This window comes from Micromesistius poutassou (assembly GCF_964030765.1).
Source record: "Micromesistius poutassou genome assembly, chromosome: 2".
Taxonomy (NCBI): Eukaryota; Metazoa; Chordata; class Actinopteri; order Gadiformes; family Gadidae; genus Micromesistius; species Micromesistius poutassou.
Window position 1 is genome coordinate 13,874,948 of NC_140272.1, and position 16,868 is coordinate 13,891,815.

Consider the following 16,868-nt stretch of genomic DNA (forward strand, 5'->3'; position numbering starts at 1 on the left):
ATGTCCAATCCAATTCAACCCACTGTTGATAACCAATGTCAAAGTATTCATTGGGAAGGTGAATAACGAAGAAAAGTAGACTTCCATGCTAAACATTTACTGCAAAATGTCACAATTATGAAGGAATATATGGAGTGTATCTTTTAAAGAACCCGCCTGGTCCAAGTCACATGGTTAATACTGACTACAGCTCCCTGGTGGTCTAGTGGTTAGGATTCGGCGCTCTCACCGCCGCGGCCCGGGTTCGATTCCCGGTTAGGGAACTCACCATTATTGGTGATGTCCAATCCAATTCAACCCACTGTTGATAACCAATGTCAAAGTATTCATTGGGAAGGTGAAAAACGAACAAAAGTAGACTTCCATGCTTAACATTTACTGCAAAATGTCACAATTATGAAGGAATATATAGAATGTATCTTTTAAAGATCCCGCCTGGTCCAGGTCTCATGGTTAATATTTACTACAGCTCCCTGGTGGTCTAGTGGTTAGGATTCGGCGCTCTCACTGCCGCGGCCCGTGTTCGATTCCCGGTTAGGGAACTCACCTTTATTGGTGATGTCCAATGCATCCACTGTTGATAATCAATGTCAAAGTATTCATTGGGAAGGTGAATAACGAGCAAAAGTAGACTTCCATGCTTAACATTTACTGCAAAATGTCACAATTATGAAGGAATATATAGAATGTATCTTTTAAAGATCCCACCTGGTCCAGGTCTCATGGTTAATATTTACTACAGCTCCCTGGTGGTCTAGTGGTTAGGATTCGGCGCTCTCACTGCCGCGGCCCGTGTTCGATTCCCGGTTAGGGAACTCACCTTTATTGGTGATGTCCAATGCATCCACTGTTGATAATCAATGTCAAAGTATTCATTGGGAAGGTGAATAACGAGCAAAAGTAGACTTCCATGCTTAACATTTACTGCAAAATGTCACAATTATGAAGGAATATATGGAATGTATCTTTTAAAGATCCCGCCTGGTCCAAGTCACATGGTTAATATTTAATGCAGCTCCCTGGTGGTCTAGTGGTTAGGATTCGGCGCTCTCACCGCCGCGGCCCGGGTTCGATTCCCGGTTAGGGAACTCACCTTTATTGGTGATGTCCAAGCAAATCCAATGCATCCACTGTTGATAACCAATGTCAAAGTATTCATTGGGAAGGTGAATAACGAACAAAAGTAGACTTCCATGCTTAACATTTACTGCAAAATGTCACAATTATGCAGGAATATATGTGATGTATCTTTTAAAGAACCCGCGTGTTCCAAGTCACATGGTTAATAATCACTACAGCTCCCTGGTGGTCTAGTGGTTAGGATTCGGCGCTCTCACCGCCGCGGCCGGGGTTCGATTCCCAGTTAGGGAACTCACCTTTATTGGTGATGTCCAACCAAATCCAATACAACCCACTGTTGATAACCAATGTCAAAGTATTCATTGGGAAAGTGAATAACGAAGAAAAGTAGACTTCCATGCTTAACATTTACTGCAAAATGTCACAATTTTGAAGGAATAGATGGAGTGTATCTTTTAAAGAACCCGCCTGGTCCAAGTCACATGGTTAATAATGACTACAGCTCCCTGGTGGTCTAGTGGTTAGGATTCCGCGCTCTCACCGCCGCGGCCCGCGATCGATTCCCGGTTAGGGAACTCACCATTATTGCTGATGTCCAATCCAATTCAACCCACTGTTGATAATCAATGTCAAAGTATTCATTGGGAACGTGAATAACGAAGAAAAGTAGACTTCCATGCTTAACATTTACTGCAAAATGTCACAATTATGAAGGAATATATTGAGTGTATCTTTTAAAGAACCCGCCTGGTCCAAGTCACATGGTTAATAATGACTACAGCTCCCTGGTGGTCTAGTGGTTAGGATTCGGCGCTCTCACCGCCGCGGCCCGGGTTCGATTCACGGTTAGGGAACTCACCATTATTGGTGATGTCCAATCCAATTCAACCCACTGTTGATAACCAATGTCAAAGTATTCATTGGGAAGGTGAAAAACGAACAAAAGTAGACTTCCATGCTTAACATTTACTGCAAAATGTCACAATTATGAAGGAATATATGGAATGTGTCTTTTAAAGATCCCGCCTGGTCCAAGTCTCATGGTTAATATTTACTACAGCTCCCTGGTGGTCTAGTGGTTAGGATTCGGCGCTCTCACCGCCGCGGCCCGGGTTCGATTCCCGGTTAGGGAACTCACGTTTATTGGTGATGTCCAAGCAAATCCAATGCATCCACTGTTGATAACCAATGTCAAAGTATTCATTGGGAAGGTGAATAACGAACAAAAGTAGACTTCCATGCTTAACATTTACTGCAAAATGTCACAATTATGCAGGAATATATGTGATGTATCTTTTAAAGAACCCGCCTGTTCCAAGTCACATGGTTTATAATCACGACAGCTCCCTGGTGGTCTAGTGGTTAGGATTCGGCGCTCTCACCGCCGCGGCCCGGGTTCGATTCCCGGTTAGGGAACTCACCTTTATTGGTGATGTCCAACCAAATCCAAAACAACCCACTGTTGATAACCAATGTCAAAGTATTCATTGGTTAGGTGAATAACGAAGAAAAGTAGACTTCCATGCTTAACATTTACCGCAAAATGTCACAATTATGAAGGAATAGATGGAGTGTATCTTTTAAAGAACCCTCCTGGTCCAAGTCACATGGTTAATAATGACTACAGCTCCCTGGTGGTCTAGTGGTTAGGATTCGGCGCTCTCACCGCCGCGGCCCGGGTTCGATTCCCGGTTAGGGAACTCACCATTATTGGTGATGTCCAATCCAATTCAACCCACTGTTGATAATCAATGTCAAAGTATTCATTGGGAAGGTGAATAACGAGCAAAAGTAGACTTCCATGCTTAACATTTACTGCAAAATGTCACAATTATGAAGGACTATATGGAATGTATCTTTTAAAGATCCCGCCTGGTCCAAGTCTCATGGTTAACATTTACTATAGCTCCCTGGTGGTCTAGTGGTTAGGATTCGGTGCTCTAACCACCGCGGCCCGGGTTCGATTCCCGGTTGGGGAACTCACCCTTATTGGTGATGTCCAATCCAATTCAACCCACTGTTGATAACCAATGTCAAAGTATTCATTGGGAAGGTGAATAACGAACAAAAGTAGACTTCCATGCTCAACATTTACTGCAAAATGTCACAATTATGCAGGAATATACGTGATGTATCTTTTAAAGAACCCGCCTGTTCCAAGTCACATGGTTAATAATCACTACAGCTCCCTGGTGGTCTAGTCGTTAGGATTCGGCGCTCTCACCGCCGCGGCCCGGGTTCGATTCCCGGTTAGGGAACTCACCTTTATTGGTGATGTCCAACCAAATCCAATACAACCCACTGTTGATAACCAATGTCAAAGTATTCATTGGGAAGGTGAATAACGAAGAAAAGTAGACTTCCATGCTTAACATTTACTGCAAAATGTCACAATTATGAAGGAATATATGGAGTGTATCTTTTAAAGAACCCGCCTGGTCCAAGTCACATGGTTAATAATGACTACAGCTCCCTGGTGGTCTAGTGGTTAGGATTCGGCGCTCTCACCACCGCGGCCGGGGTTCGATTCCCGGTTAGGGAACTCACCATTATTGGTGATGTCCAATCCAATTCAACCCACTGTTGATAGTCAAAGTATTCATTGGGAAGGTGAATAACGAGCAAAAGTAGACTTCCATGCTTAACATTTACTGCAAAATGTCACAATTATGAAGGAATATATGGAATGTATCTTTTAAAGATCCCGCCTGGTCCAAGTCTCATGGTTAATATTTACTACAGCTCCCTGGTGGTCTAGTGGTTAGGATTCGGCGCTCTCACCGCCGCGGCCCGGGTTCGATTCCCGGTTAGGGAACTCACCTTTATTGGTGATGTCCAAGCAAATCCAATGCATCCACTGTTGATAACCAATGTCAAAGTATTCATTGGGAAGGTGAATAACGAACAAAAGTAGACTTCCATGCTTAATATTTATTGCAAAATGTCACAATTATGAAGGAATATATGGAGTGTATCTTTTAAAGAACCCGCCTGGTCCAAGTCACATGGTTAATAATGACTACAGCTCCCTGGTGGTCTAGTGGTTAGGATTCGGCGCTCTCACCGCCGCGGCCCGGGTTCGATTCCCGGTTAGGGAACTCACCTTTATTGGTGATGTCCAAGCAAATCCAATGCATCCACTGTTGATAACCAATGTCAAAGTATTCATTGGGAAGGTGAATAACGAACAAAAGTAGACTTCCATGCTTAACATTTACTGCAAAATGTCACAATTATGCAGGAATATACGTGATGTATCTTTTAAAGAACCCGCCTGTTCCAAGTCACATGGTTAATAATCACTACAGCTCCCTGGTGGTCTAGTGGTTAGGATTCGGCGCCCTCACCGCCGCGGCCCGGGTTCGATTCCCGGTTAGGGAACTCACCTTTATTGGTGATGTCCAAGCAAATCCAATGCATCCACTGTTGATAACCAATGTCAAAGTATTCATTGGGAAGGTGAATAACGAACAAAAGTAGACTTCCATGCTTAACATTTACTGCAAAATGTCACAATTATGAAGGAATATATGGAGTGTATCTTTTAAAGAACCCGCCTGGTCCAAGTCACATGGTTAATAATGACTACAGCTCCCTGGTGGTCTAGTGGTTAGGATTCGGCGCTCTCACCGCCGCGGCCTGGGTTCGATTCCCGGTTAGGGAACTCACCATTATTGGTGATGTCCAATCCAATTCAACCCACTGTTGATAATCAATGTCAAAGTATTCATTGGGAAGGTGAATAACGAGCAAAAGTAGACTTCCATGCTTAACATTTACTGCAAAATGTCACAATTATGAATGAATATATGGAATGTATCTTTTAAAGATCCCGCCTGGTCCAAGTCTCATGGTTAATAATTACTACAGCTCCCTGGTGGTCTAGTGGTTAGGATTCGGCGCTCTCACCGCTGCGGCCCGGGTTCAATTCCCGGTTAGGGAACTCACCGTTATTGGTGATGTCCAAGCAAATCCAATGCATCCACTGTTGATAACCAATGTCAAAGTATTCATTGGGAAGGTGAATAACGAAAAAAAGTAGACTTCCATGCTTAACATTTGCTGCAAAATGTCACAATTATGCAGGAATATACGTGATGTATCTTTTAAAGAACCCGCCTGTTCCAAGTCACATGGTTAATAATCACTTCAGCTCCCTGGTGGTCTAGTGGTTAGGATTCGGCGCTCTCACCGCCGCGGCCCGGGTTCGATTCCCGGTTAGGGAACTCACCTTTATTGGTGATGTCCAACCAAATCCAATACAACCCACTGTTGATAACCAATGTCAAAGTATTCATTGGGAAGGTGTATAACGAAGAAAAGTAGACTTCCATGCTTAACATTTACTGCAAAATGTCACAATTATGAAGGAATATATGGAGTGTATCTTTTAAAGAACCCGCCTGGTCCAAGTCACATGGTTAATAATGACTACAGCTCCCTGGTGGTCTAGTGGTTAGGATTCGGAGCTCTCACCGCCGCGGCCCGGGTTCGATTCCCGGTTAGGGAACTCACCATTATTGGTGATGTCCAATCCAATTTAACCCACTGTTGATAACCAATGTCAAAGTATTCATTGGGAAGGTGAATAACGAAGAAAAGTAGACTTCCATGCTTAACATTTACTGCAAAATGTCACAATTATGAAGGAATATATTGAGTGTATCTTTTAAAGAACCCGCCTGGTCGAAGTCACATGGTTAATAATGACTACAGCTCCCTGGTGGTCTAGTGGTTAGGATTCGGCGCTCTCACCGCCGCGGCCCGGGTTCGATTCCCGGTTAGGGAACTCACCATTATTGGTGATGTCCAATCCAATTCAACCCACTGTTGATAATCAATGTCAAAGTATTCATTGGGAAGGTGAATAACGAAGAAAAGTAGACTTCCATGCTTAACATTTACTGCAAAATGTCACAATTATGAAGGAATATATGGAGTGTATCTTTTAAAGAACCCGCCTGGTCCAAGTCACATGGTTTGTAATGACTACAGCTCCCTGGTGGTCTAGTGGTTAGGATTCGGCGCTCTCACCGCCGCGGCCCGTGTTCGATTCCCGGTTAGGGAACTCACCATTATTGGTGACGTCCAATCCAATTCAACCCACTGTTGATAATCAATGTCAAAGTATTCATTGGGAAGGTGAATAACGAAGAAAAGTAGACTTCCATGCTTAACATTTACTGCAAAATGTCACAATTATGAAGGAATATATTGAGTGTATCTTTTAAAGAACCCGCCTGGTCCAAGTCACATGGTTAATAATGACTACAGCTCCCTGGTGGTCTAATGGTTAGGATTCGGCGCTCTCACCGCCGCGGCCAGGGTTCAATTCCCGGTTAGGGAACTCACCATTATTGGTGATGTCCAATCCAATTCAACCCAATGTTGATAACCAATGTCAAAGTATTCATTGGGAAGGTGAAAAACGAACAAAAGTAGACTTCCATGCTTAACATTTACTGCAAAATGTCACAATTATGAAGGAATAGATGGAATGTATCTTTTAAAGATCCCGCCTGGTCCAAGTCTCATGGTTAATATTTACTACAGCTCCCTGGTGGTCTAGTGGTTAGGATTCGGCGCCGCGGCCCGGGTTCGATTCCCGGTTAGGGAACTCACCTTTATTGGTGATGTCCAAGCAAATCCAATGCATCCACTGTTGATAACCAATGTCAAAGTATTCATTGGGAAGGTGAATAACGAACAAAAGTAGACTTCCATGCTTAACATTTACTGCAAAATGTCACAATTATGCAGGAATATACGTGATGTATCTTTTAAAGAACCCGCCTGTTCCAAGTCACATGGTTAATAATGACTACAGCTCCCTGGTGGTCTAGTGGTTAGGATTCGGCGCTCTCACCGCTGCGGCCCGGGTTCGATTCCCGGTTAGGAGCTCACCTTTATTGGTGATGTCCAACCAAATCCAATACAACCCACTGTTGATAACCAATGTCAAAGTATTCATTGGGAAGGTGAATAACGAGCAAAAGTAGACTTCCATGCTTAACATTTACTGCAAAATGTCACAATTATGAAGGAATATACGTGATGTATCTTTTAAAGAACCCGCCTGTTCCAAGTCACATGGTTAATAATCACTACAGCTCCCTGGTGGTCTAGTGGTTAGGATTCGGCGCTCTCACCGCCGCGGCCCGGGTTCGATTCCCGGTTAGGGAACTCACCTTTATTGGTGATGTCCAACCAAATCCAATACAACCCACTGTTGATAACCAATGTCAAAGTATTCATTGGGAAGGTGAATAACGAAGAAAAGTAGACTTCCATGCTTAACATTTACTGCAAAATGTCACAATTATGAAGGAATATATTGAGTGTATCTTTTAAAGAACCCGCCTGGTCCAAGTCACATGGTTAATAATGACTACAGCTCCCTGGTGGTCTAGTGGTTTGGATTCGGCGCTCTCACCGCCGCGGCCCGGGTTCGATTCCCCGTTAGGGAACTCACCATTATTGGTGATATCCAATTCAACCCACTGTTGATAACCAATGTCAAAGTATTCATTGGGAAGGTGAAAAACGAACAAAAGTAGACTTCCATGCTTAACATTTACTGCAAAATGTCACAATTATGAAGGAATATATGGAATGTATCTTTTAAAGATCCCGCCTGGTCCAAGTCTCATGGTTAATATTTACTACAGCTCCCTGGTGGTCTAGTGGTTAGGATTCGGCGCTCTCACCACCGCGGCCCAGGTTCGATTCCCGGTTAGGGAACTCACCTTTATTGGTGATGTCCAAGCAAATCCAATGCATCCACTGTTGATAACCAATGTCAAAGTATTCATTGGGAAGGTGAATAACGAACAAAAGTAGACTTCCATGCTTAACATTTCCTGCAAAATGTCACAATTATGCAGGAATATATGTGATGTATCTTTTAAAGAACCCGCCTGTTCCAAGTCACATGGTTAATATTTAATGCAGCTCCCTGGTGGTCTAGTGGTTAGGATTCGGCGCTCTCACCGCCGTCGGCCCGGGTTCGATTCCCGGTTAGGGAACTCTGCATTATTGGTGATGTCCAATCCAATTCAACCCACTGTTGATAGTCAAAGTATTCATTGGGAAGGTGAATAACGAGCAAAAGTGGACTTCCATGCTTAACATTTACTGCAAAATGTCACAATTATGAAGGAATATACGTGATGTATCTTTTAAAGAACCCGCCTGTTCCAAGTCACATGGTTAATAATCACTACAGCTCCCTGGTGGTCTAGTGGTTAGGATTCGGCGCTCTCACCGCCGCGGCCCGGGTTCGATTCCCGGTTAGGGAACTCACTATTATTGGTGATGTCCAATTCAACCCACTGTTGATAACCAATGTCAAAGTATTCATTGGGAAGGTGAATAACGAAGAAAAGTAGACTTCCATGCTTAACATTTACTGCAAAATGTCACAATTATGAAGGAATATATTGAGTGTATCTTTTAAAGAACCCGCCTGGTCCAAGTCACACGGTTAATAATGACTACAGCTCCCTGGTGGTCTAGTGGTTAGGATTCTGCGCTCTCACCGCCGCGGCCCGGGTTCGATTCCCGGTTAGGGAACTCACCATTATTGGTGATGTCCAATCCAATTCAACCCACTGTTGAAAACCAATGTCAAAGTATTCATTGGGAAGGTGAAAAACGAACAAAAGTAGACTTCCATGCTTAACATTTACTGCAAAATGTCACAATTATGAAGGAATATATGGAATGTATCTTTTAAAGATCCCGCCTGGTCCAAGTCACATGGTTAATAATGACTACAGCTCCCTGGTGGTCTAGTGGTTAGGATTCGGAGCTCTCACCGCCGCGGCCCGGGTTCGATTCCCGGTTAGGGAACTCACCTTTATTGGTGATGTCCAAGCAAATCCAATGCATCCACTGTTGATAACCAATGTCAAAGTATTCATTGGGAAGGTGAATAACGAACAAAAGTAGACTTCCATGCTTAACATTTACTGCAAAATGTCACAATTATGCAGGAATATACGTGATGTATCTTTTAAAGAACCCGCCTGTTCCAAGTCACATGGTTAATAATCGCTACAGCTCCCTGGTGGTCTAGTGGTTAGGATTCGGCGCTCTCACCGCTGCGGCCCGGGTTCGATTCCCGGTTAGGGAACTCACCTTTATTGGTGATGTCCAACCAAATCCTATACAACCCACTGTTGATAACCAATGTCAAAGTATTCATTGGGAAGGTGAATAACGAAGAAAAGTAGACTTCCATGCTTAACATTTACTGCAAAATGTCACAATTATGAAGGAATATATGGAGTGTATCTTTTAAAGAACCCGCCTGGTCCAAGTCACATGGTTAATAATGACTGCAGCTCCCTGGTGGTCTAGTGGTTAGGATTCGGCGCTCTCACCGCCGCGGCCCGGGTTCGATTCCCGGTTAGGGAACTCACCATTATTGGTGATGTCCAATCCAATTCAACCCACTGTTGATAATCAATGTCAAAGTATTCATTGGGAAGGTGAATAACGAGCAAAAGTAGACTTCCATGCTTAACATTTACTGCAAAATGTCACAATTATGAAGGAATATATGGAATGTATCTTTTAAAGATCCCGCCTGGTCCAAGTCACATGGTTAATATTTAATGCAGCTCCCTGGTGGTCTAGTGGTTAGGATTCGGCGCTCTCACCGCCGCGGCCCGGGTTCGATTCCCAGTTAGGGAACTCACCTTTCTTGGTGATGTCCAAGCAAATCCAATGCATCCACTGTTGATAACCAATGTCAAAGTATTCATTGGGAAGGTGAATAACGAACAAAAGTAGACTTCCATGCTTAACATTTACTGCAAAATGTCACAATTATGAAGGAATATATGGAGTGTATCTTTTAAAGAACCCGCCTGGTCCAAGTCACATGGTTAATAATGACTACAGCTCCCTGGTGGTCTAGTGGTTAGGATTCGGCGCTCTCACCGACGCGGCCTGGGTTCGATTCCCGGTTAGGGAACTCACCTTTATTGGTGATGTCCAAGCAAATCCAATGCATCCACTGTTGATAACCAATGTCAAAGTATTCATTGGGAAGGTGAATAACGAACAAAAGTAGACTTCCATGCTTAACATTTACTGCAAAATGTCACAATTATGAAGGAATATACGTGATGTATCTTTTAAAGAACCCGCCTGTTCCAAGTCACATGGTTAATAATCACTACAGCTCCCTGGTGGTCTAGTGGTTAGGATTCGGCGCTCTCACCGCCGCGGCCCGGGTTCGATTCCCAGTTAGGGAACTCACCTTTCTTGGTGATGTCCAAGCAAATCCAATGCATCCACTGTTGATAACCAATGTCAAAGTATTCATTGGGAAGGTGAATAACGAACAAAAGTAGACTTCCATGCTTAACATTTACTGCAAAATGTCACAATTATGAAGGAATATATGGAGTGTATCTTTTAAAGAACCCGCCTGGTCCAAGTCACATGGTTAATAATGACTACAGCTCCCTGGTGGTCTAGTGGTTAGGATTCGGCGCTCTCACCGACGCGGCCCGGGTTCGATTCCCGGTTAGGGAACTCACCTTTATTGGTGATGTCCAAGCAAATCCAATGCATCCACTGTTGATAACCAATGTCAAAGTATTCATTGGGAAGGTGAATAACGAACAAAAGTAGACTTCCATGCTTAACATTTACTGCAAAATGTCACAATTATGAAGGAATATACGTGATGTATCTTTTAAAGAACCCGCCTGTTCCAAGTCACATGGTTAATAATCACTACAGCTCCCTGGTGGTCTAGTGGTTAGGATTCGGCGCTCTCACCGCCGCGGCCCGGGTTCGATTCCCGGTTAGGGAACTCACCTTTAATGGTGATGTCCAACCAAATCCAATACAACCCACTGTTGATAACCAATGTCAAAGTATTCATTGGGAAGGTGTATAACGAAGAAAAGTAGACTTCCATGCTTAACATTTACTGCAAAATGTCACAATTATGAAGGAATATATGGAGTGTATCTTTTAAAGAACCCGCCTGGTCCAAGTCACATGGTTAATAATGACTACAGCTCCCTGGTGGTCTAGTGGTTAGGATTCGGCGCTCTCACCGCCGCGGCCCGGGTTCGATTCCCGGTTAGGGAACTCACCTTTATTGGTGATGTCCAACCAAATCCAATACAACCCACTGTTGATAACCAATGTCAAAGTATTCATTGGGAAGGTGAATAACGAAGAAAAGTAGACTTCCATGCTTAACATTTACTGCAAAATGTCACAATTATGAAGGAATATATTGAGTGTATCTTTTAAAGAACCCGCCTGGTCCAAGTCACATGGTTAATAATGACTACAGCTCCCTGGTGGTCTAGTGGTTTGGATTCGGCGCTCTCACCGCCGCGGCCCGGGTTCGATTCCCCGTTAGGGAACTCACCATTATTGGTGATATCCAATTCAACCCACTGTTGATAACCAATGTCAAAGTATTCATTGGGAAGGTGAAAAACGAACAAAAGTAGACTTCCATGCTTAACATTTACTGCAAAATGTCACAATTATGAAGGAATATATGGAATGTATCTTTTAAAGATCCCGCCTGGTCCAAGTCTCATGGTTAATATTTACTACAGCTCCCTGGTGGTCTAGTGGTTAGGATTCGGCGCTCTCACCACCGCGGCCCAGGTTCGATTCCCGGTTAGGGAACTCACCTTTATTGGTGATGTCCAAGCAAATCCAATGCATCCACTGTTGATAACCAATGTCAAAGTATTCATTGGGAAGGTGAATAACGAACAAAAGTAGACTTCCATGCTTAACATTTCCTGCAAAATGTCACAATTATGCAGGAATATATGTGATGTATCTTTTAAAGAACCCGCCTGTTCCAAGTCACATGGTTAATATTTAATGCAGCTCCCTGGTGGTCTAGTGGTTAGGATTCGGCGCTCTCACCGCCGTCGGCCCGGGTTCGATTCCCGGTTAGGGAACTCTGCATTATTGGTGATGTCCAATCCAATTCAACCCACTGTTGATAGTCAAAGTATTCATTGGGAAGGTGAATAACGAGCAAAAGTGGACTTCCATGCTTAACATTTACTGCAAAATGTCACAATTATGAAGGAATATACATGATGTATCTTTTAAAGAACCCGCCTGTTCCAAGTCACATGGTTAATAATCACTACAGCTCCCTGGTGGTCTAGTGGTTAGGATTCGGCGCTCTCACCGCCGCGGCCCGGGTTCGATTCCCGGTTAGGGAACTCACTATTATTGGTGATGTCCAATTCAACCCACTGTTGATAACCAATGTCAAAGTATTCATTGGGAAGGTGAATAACGAAGAAAAGTAGACTTCCATGCTTAACATTTACTGCAAAATGTCACAATTATGAAGGAATATATTGAGTGTATCTTTTAAAGAACCCGCCTGGTCCAAGTCACACGGTTAATAATGACTACAGCTCCCTGGTGGTCTAGTGGTTAGGATTCTGCGCTCTCACCGCCGCGGCCCGGGTTCGATTCCCGGTTAGGGAACTCACCATTATTGGTGATGTCCAATCCAATTCAACCCACTGTTGAAAACCAATGTCAAAGTATTCATTGGGAAGGTGAAAAACGAACAAAAGTAGACTTCCATGCTTAACATTTACTGCAAAATGTCACAATTATGAAGGAATATATGGAATGTATCTTTTAAAGATCCCGCCTGGTCCAAGTCACATGGTTAATAATGACTACAGCTCCCTGGTGGTCTAGTGGTTAGGATTCGGAGCTCTCACCGCCGCGGCCCGGGTTCGATTCCCGGTTAGGGAACTCACCTTTATTGGTGATGTCCAAGCAAATCCAATGCATCCACTGTTGATAACCAATGTCAAAGTATTCATTGGGAAGGTGAATAACGAACAAAAGTAGACTTCCATGCTTAACATTTACTGCAAAATGTCACAATTATGCAGGAATATACGTGATGTATCTTTTAAAGAACCCGCCTGTTCCAAGTCACATGGTTAATAATCGCTACAGCTCCCTGGTGGTCTAGTGGTTAGGATTCGGCGCTCTCACCGCTGCGGCCCGGGTTCGATTCCCGGTTAGGGAACTCACCTTTATTGGTGATGTCCAACCAAATCCTATACAACCCACTGTTGATAACCAATGTCAAAGTATTCATTGGGAAGGTGAATAACGAAGAAAAGTAGACTTCCATGCTTAACATTTACTGCAAAATGTCACAATTATGAAGGAATATATGGAGTGTATCTTTTAAAGAACCCGCCTGGTCCAAGTCACATGGTTAATAATGACTGCAGCTCCCTGGTGGTCTAGTGGTTAGGATTCGGCGCTCTCACCGCCGCGGCCCGGGTTCGATTCCCGGTTAGGGAACTCACCATTATTGGTGATGTCCAATCCAATTCAACCCACTGTTGATAATCAATGTCAAAGTATTCATTGGGAAGGTGAATAACGAGCAAAAGTAGACTTCCATGCTTAACATTTACTGCAAAATGTCACAATTATGAAGGAATATATGGAATGTATCTTTTAAAGATCCCGCCTGGTCCAAGTCACATGGTTAATATTTAATGCAGCTCCCTGGTGGTCTAGTGGTTAGGATTCGGCGCTCTCACCGCCGCGGCCCGGGTTCGATTCCCAGTTAGGGAACTCACCTTTCTTGGTGATGTCCAAGCAAATCCAATGCATCCACTGTTGATAACCAATGTCAAAGTATTCATTGGGAAGGTGAATAACGAACAAAAGTAGACTTCCATGCTTAACATTTACTGCAAAATGTCACAATTATGAAGGAATATATGGAGTGTATCTTTTAAAGAACCCGCCTGGTCCAAGTCACATGGTTAATAATGACTACAGCTCCCTGGTGGTCTAGTGGTTAGGATTCGGCGCTCTCACCGACGCGGCCTGGGTTCGATTCCCGGTTAGGGAACTCACCTTTATTGGTGATGTCCAAGCAAATCCAATGCATCCACTGTTGATAACCAATGTCAAAGTATTCATTGGGAAGGTGAATAACGAACAAAAGTAGACTTCCATGCTTAACATTTACTGCAAAATGTCACAATTATGAAGGAATATACGTGATGTATCTTTTAAAGAACCCGCCTGTTCCAAGTCACATGGTTAATAATCACTACAGCTCCCTGGTGGTCTAGTGGTTAGGATTCGGCGCTCTCACCGCCGCGGCCCGGGTTCGATTCCCAGTTAGGGAACTCACCTTTCTTGGTGATGTCCAAGCAAATCCAATGCATCCACTGTTGATAACCAATGTCAAAGTATTCATTGGGAAGGTGAATAACGAACAAAAGTAGACTTCCATGCTTAACATTTACTGCAAAATGTCACAATTATGAAGGAATATATGGAGTGTATCTTTTAAAGAACCCGCCTGGTCCAAGTCACATGGTTAATAATGACTACAGCTCCCTGGTGGTCTAGTGGTTAGGATTCGGCGCTCTCACCGACGCGGCCCGGGTTCGATTCCCGGTTAGGGAACTCACCTTTATTGGTGATGTCCAAGCAAATCCAATGCATCCACTGTTGATAACCAATGTCAAAGTATTCATTGGGAAGGTGAATAACGAACAAAAGTAGACTTCCATGCTTAACATTTACTGCAAAATGTCACAATTATGAAGGAATATACGTGATGTATCTTTTAAAGAACCCGCCTGTTCCAAGTCACATGGTTAATAATCACTACAGCTCCCTGGTGGTCTAGTGGTTAGGATTCGGCGCTCTCACCGCCGCGGCCCGGGTTCGATTCCCGGTTAGGGAACTCACCTTTAATGGTGATGTCCAACCAAATCCAATACAACCCACTGTTGATAACCAATGTCAAAGTATTCATTGGGAAGGTGTATAACGAAGAAAAGTAGACTTCCATGCTTAACATTTACTGCAAAATGTCACAATTATGAAGGAATATATGGAGTGTATCTTTTAAAGAACCCGCCTGGTCCAAGTCACATGGTTAATAATGACTACAGCTCCCTGGTGGTCTAGTGGTTAGGATTCGGCGCTCTCACCGCCGCGGCCCGTGTTCGATTCCCGGTTAGGGAACTCACCATTATTGGTGATGTCCAATCCAATTTAACCCACTGTTGATAACCAATGTCAAAGTATTCATTGGGAAGGTGAATAACGAAGAAAAGTAGACTTCCATGCTTAACATTTACTGCAAAATGTCACAATTATGAAGGAATATATTGAGTGTATCTTTTAAAGAACCCGCCTGGTCGAAGTCACATGGTTAATAATGACTACAGCTCCCTGGTGGTCTAGTGGTTAGGATTCGGCGCTCTCACCGCCGCGGCCCGGGTTCGATTCCCGGTTAGGGAACTCACCATTATTGGTGATGTCCAATCCAATTCAACCCACTGTTGATAATCAATGTCAAAGTATTCATTGGGAAGGTGAATAACGAAGAAAAGTAGACTTCCATGCTTAACATTTACTGCAAAATGTCACAATTATGAAGGAATATATGGAGTGTATCTTTTAAAGAACCCGCCTGGTCCAAGTCACATGGTTTGTAATGACTACAGCTCCCTGGTGGTCTAGTGGTTAGGATTCGGCGCTCTCACCGCCGCGGCCCGGGTTCGATTCCCGGTTAGGGATCTCACCATTATTGGTGACGTCCAATCCAATTCAACCCACTGTTGATAATCAATGTCAAAGTATTCATTGGGAAGGTGAATAACGAAGAAAAGTAGACTTCCATGCTTAACATTTACTGCAAAATGTCGCAATTATGAAGGAATATATTGAGTGTATCTTTTAAAGAACCCGCCTGGTCCAAGTCACATGGTTAATAATGACTACAGCTCCCTGGTGGTCTAATGGTTAGGATTCGGCGCTCTCACCGCCGCGGCCAGGGTTCAATTCCCGGTTAGGGAACTCACCATTATTGGTGATGTCCAATCCAATTCAACCCAATGTTGATAACCAATGTCAAAGTATTCATTGGGAAGGTGAAAAACGAACAAAAGTAGACTTCCATGCTTAACATTTACTGCAAAATGTCACAATTATGAAGGAATAGATGGAATGTATCTTTTAAAGATCCCGCCTGGTCCAAGTCTCATGGTTAATATTTACTACAGCTCCCTGGTGGTCTAGTGGTTAGGATTCGGCGCCGCGGCCCGGGTTCGATTCCCGGTTAGGGAACTCACCTTTATTGGTGATGTCCAAGCAAATCCAATGCATCCACTGTTGATAACCAATGTCAAAGTATTCATTGGGAAGGTGAATAACGAGCAAAAGTAGACTTCCATGCTTAACATTTACTGCAAAATGTCACAATTATGAAGGAATATACGTGATGTATCTTTTAAAGAACCCGCCTGTTCCAAGTCACATGGTTAATAATCACTACAGCTCCCTGGTGGTCTAGTGGTTAGGATTCGGCGCTCTCACCGCCGCGGCCCGGGTTCGATTCCCGGTTAGGGAACTCACCTTTATTGGTGATGTCCAACCAAATCCAATACAACCCACTGTTGATAACCAATGTCAAAGTATTCATTGGGAAGGTGAATAACGAAGAAAAGTAGACTTCCATGCTTAACATTTACTGCAAAATGTCACAATTATGAAGGAATATATTGAGTGTATCTTTTAAAGAACCCGCCTGGTCCAAGTCACATGGTTAATAATGACTACAGCTCCCTGGTGGTCTAGTGGTTTGGATTCGGCGCTCTCACCGCCGCGGCCCGGGTTCGATTCCCCGTTAGGGAACTCACCATTATTGGTGATATCCAATTCAACCCACTGTTGATAACCAATGTCAAAGTATTCATTGGGAAGGT

The 16,868-nt window shown here is 43.6% G+C and overlaps 1 protein-coding gene and 19 non-coding genes across 20 annotated transcripts in view; 19 read left to right on the plus strand and 1 right to left on the minus strand.

Moving 5' to 3' along the window:
* The window catches only part of eogt (EGF domain-specific O-linked N-acetylglucosamine (GlcNAc) transferase), a gene marked incomplete at its 3' end in the record, with an annotated part of 164,772 nt that overhangs the window by 97,559 nt on the left and 50,345 nt on the right, over window positions 1-16,868 (minus strand). The window lies entirely within an intron of this gene.
* Window positions 192-263, plus strand: AC3HAE_009414 (transfer RNA glutamic acid (anticodon CUC)). The gene has a single exon. It is a non-coding gene; the product is annotated as a tRNA-Glu (tRNA).
* On the plus strand, window positions 1,017-1,088 carry AC3HAE_009415 (transfer RNA glutamic acid (anticodon CUC)). Its single transcript has one exon. It is a non-coding gene; the product is annotated as a tRNA-Glu (tRNA).
* AC3HAE_009417 (transfer RNA glutamic acid (anticodon CUC)) lies at window positions 2,142-2,213 on the plus strand. The gene has a single exon. It is a non-coding gene; the product is annotated as a tRNA-Glu (tRNA).
* Window positions 2,425-2,496, plus strand: AC3HAE_009418 (transfer RNA glutamic acid (anticodon CUC)). The gene has a single exon. It is a non-coding gene; the product is annotated as a tRNA-Glu (tRNA).
* AC3HAE_009419 (transfer RNA glutamic acid (anticodon CUC)) lies at window positions 2,709-2,780 on the plus strand. Its single transcript has one exon. It is a non-coding gene; the product is annotated as a tRNA-Glu (tRNA).
* Window positions 3,824-3,895, plus strand: AC3HAE_009421 (transfer RNA glutamic acid (anticodon CUC)). The gene has a single exon. It is a non-coding gene; the product is annotated as a tRNA-Glu (tRNA).
* AC3HAE_009422 (transfer RNA glutamic acid (anticodon CUC)) lies at window positions 4,107-4,178 on the plus strand. The gene has a single exon. It is a non-coding gene; the product is annotated as a tRNA-Glu (tRNA).
* AC3HAE_009423 (transfer RNA glutamic acid (anticodon CUC)) lies at window positions 5,235-5,306 on the plus strand. Its single transcript has one exon. It is a non-coding gene; the product is annotated as a tRNA-Glu (tRNA).
* On the plus strand, window positions 5,798-5,869 carry AC3HAE_009424 (transfer RNA glutamic acid (anticodon CUC)). The gene has a single exon. It is a non-coding gene; the product is annotated as a tRNA-Glu (tRNA).
* Window positions 7,192-7,263, plus strand: AC3HAE_009425 (transfer RNA glutamic acid (anticodon CUC)). Its single transcript has one exon. It is a non-coding gene; the product is annotated as a tRNA-Glu (tRNA).
* On the plus strand, window positions 8,307-8,378 carry AC3HAE_009426 (transfer RNA glutamic acid (anticodon CUC)). Its single transcript has one exon. It is a non-coding gene; the product is annotated as a tRNA-Glu (tRNA).
* Window positions 9,427-9,498, plus strand: AC3HAE_009427 (transfer RNA glutamic acid (anticodon CUC)). Its single transcript has one exon. It is a non-coding gene; the product is annotated as a tRNA-Glu (tRNA).
* AC3HAE_009429 (transfer RNA glutamic acid (anticodon CUC)) lies at window positions 10,838-10,909 on the plus strand. The gene has a single exon. It is a non-coding gene; the product is annotated as a tRNA-Glu (tRNA).
* On the plus strand, window positions 11,122-11,193 carry AC3HAE_009430 (transfer RNA glutamic acid (anticodon CUC)). Its single transcript has one exon. It is a non-coding gene; the product is annotated as a tRNA-Glu (tRNA).
* Window positions 12,237-12,308, plus strand: AC3HAE_009432 (transfer RNA glutamic acid (anticodon CUC)). The gene has a single exon. It is a non-coding gene; the product is annotated as a tRNA-Glu (tRNA).
* AC3HAE_009433 (transfer RNA glutamic acid (anticodon CUC)) lies at window positions 13,357-13,428 on the plus strand. The gene has a single exon. It is a non-coding gene; the product is annotated as a tRNA-Glu (tRNA).
* AC3HAE_009434 (transfer RNA glutamic acid (anticodon CUC)) lies at window positions 14,768-14,839 on the plus strand. Its single transcript has one exon. It is a non-coding gene; the product is annotated as a tRNA-Glu (tRNA).
* Window positions 15,331-15,402, plus strand: AC3HAE_009435 (transfer RNA glutamic acid (anticodon CUC)). The gene has a single exon. It is a non-coding gene; the product is annotated as a tRNA-Glu (tRNA).
* On the plus strand, window positions 16,442-16,513 carry AC3HAE_009436 (transfer RNA glutamic acid (anticodon CUC)). The gene has a single exon. It is a non-coding gene; the product is annotated as a tRNA-Glu (tRNA).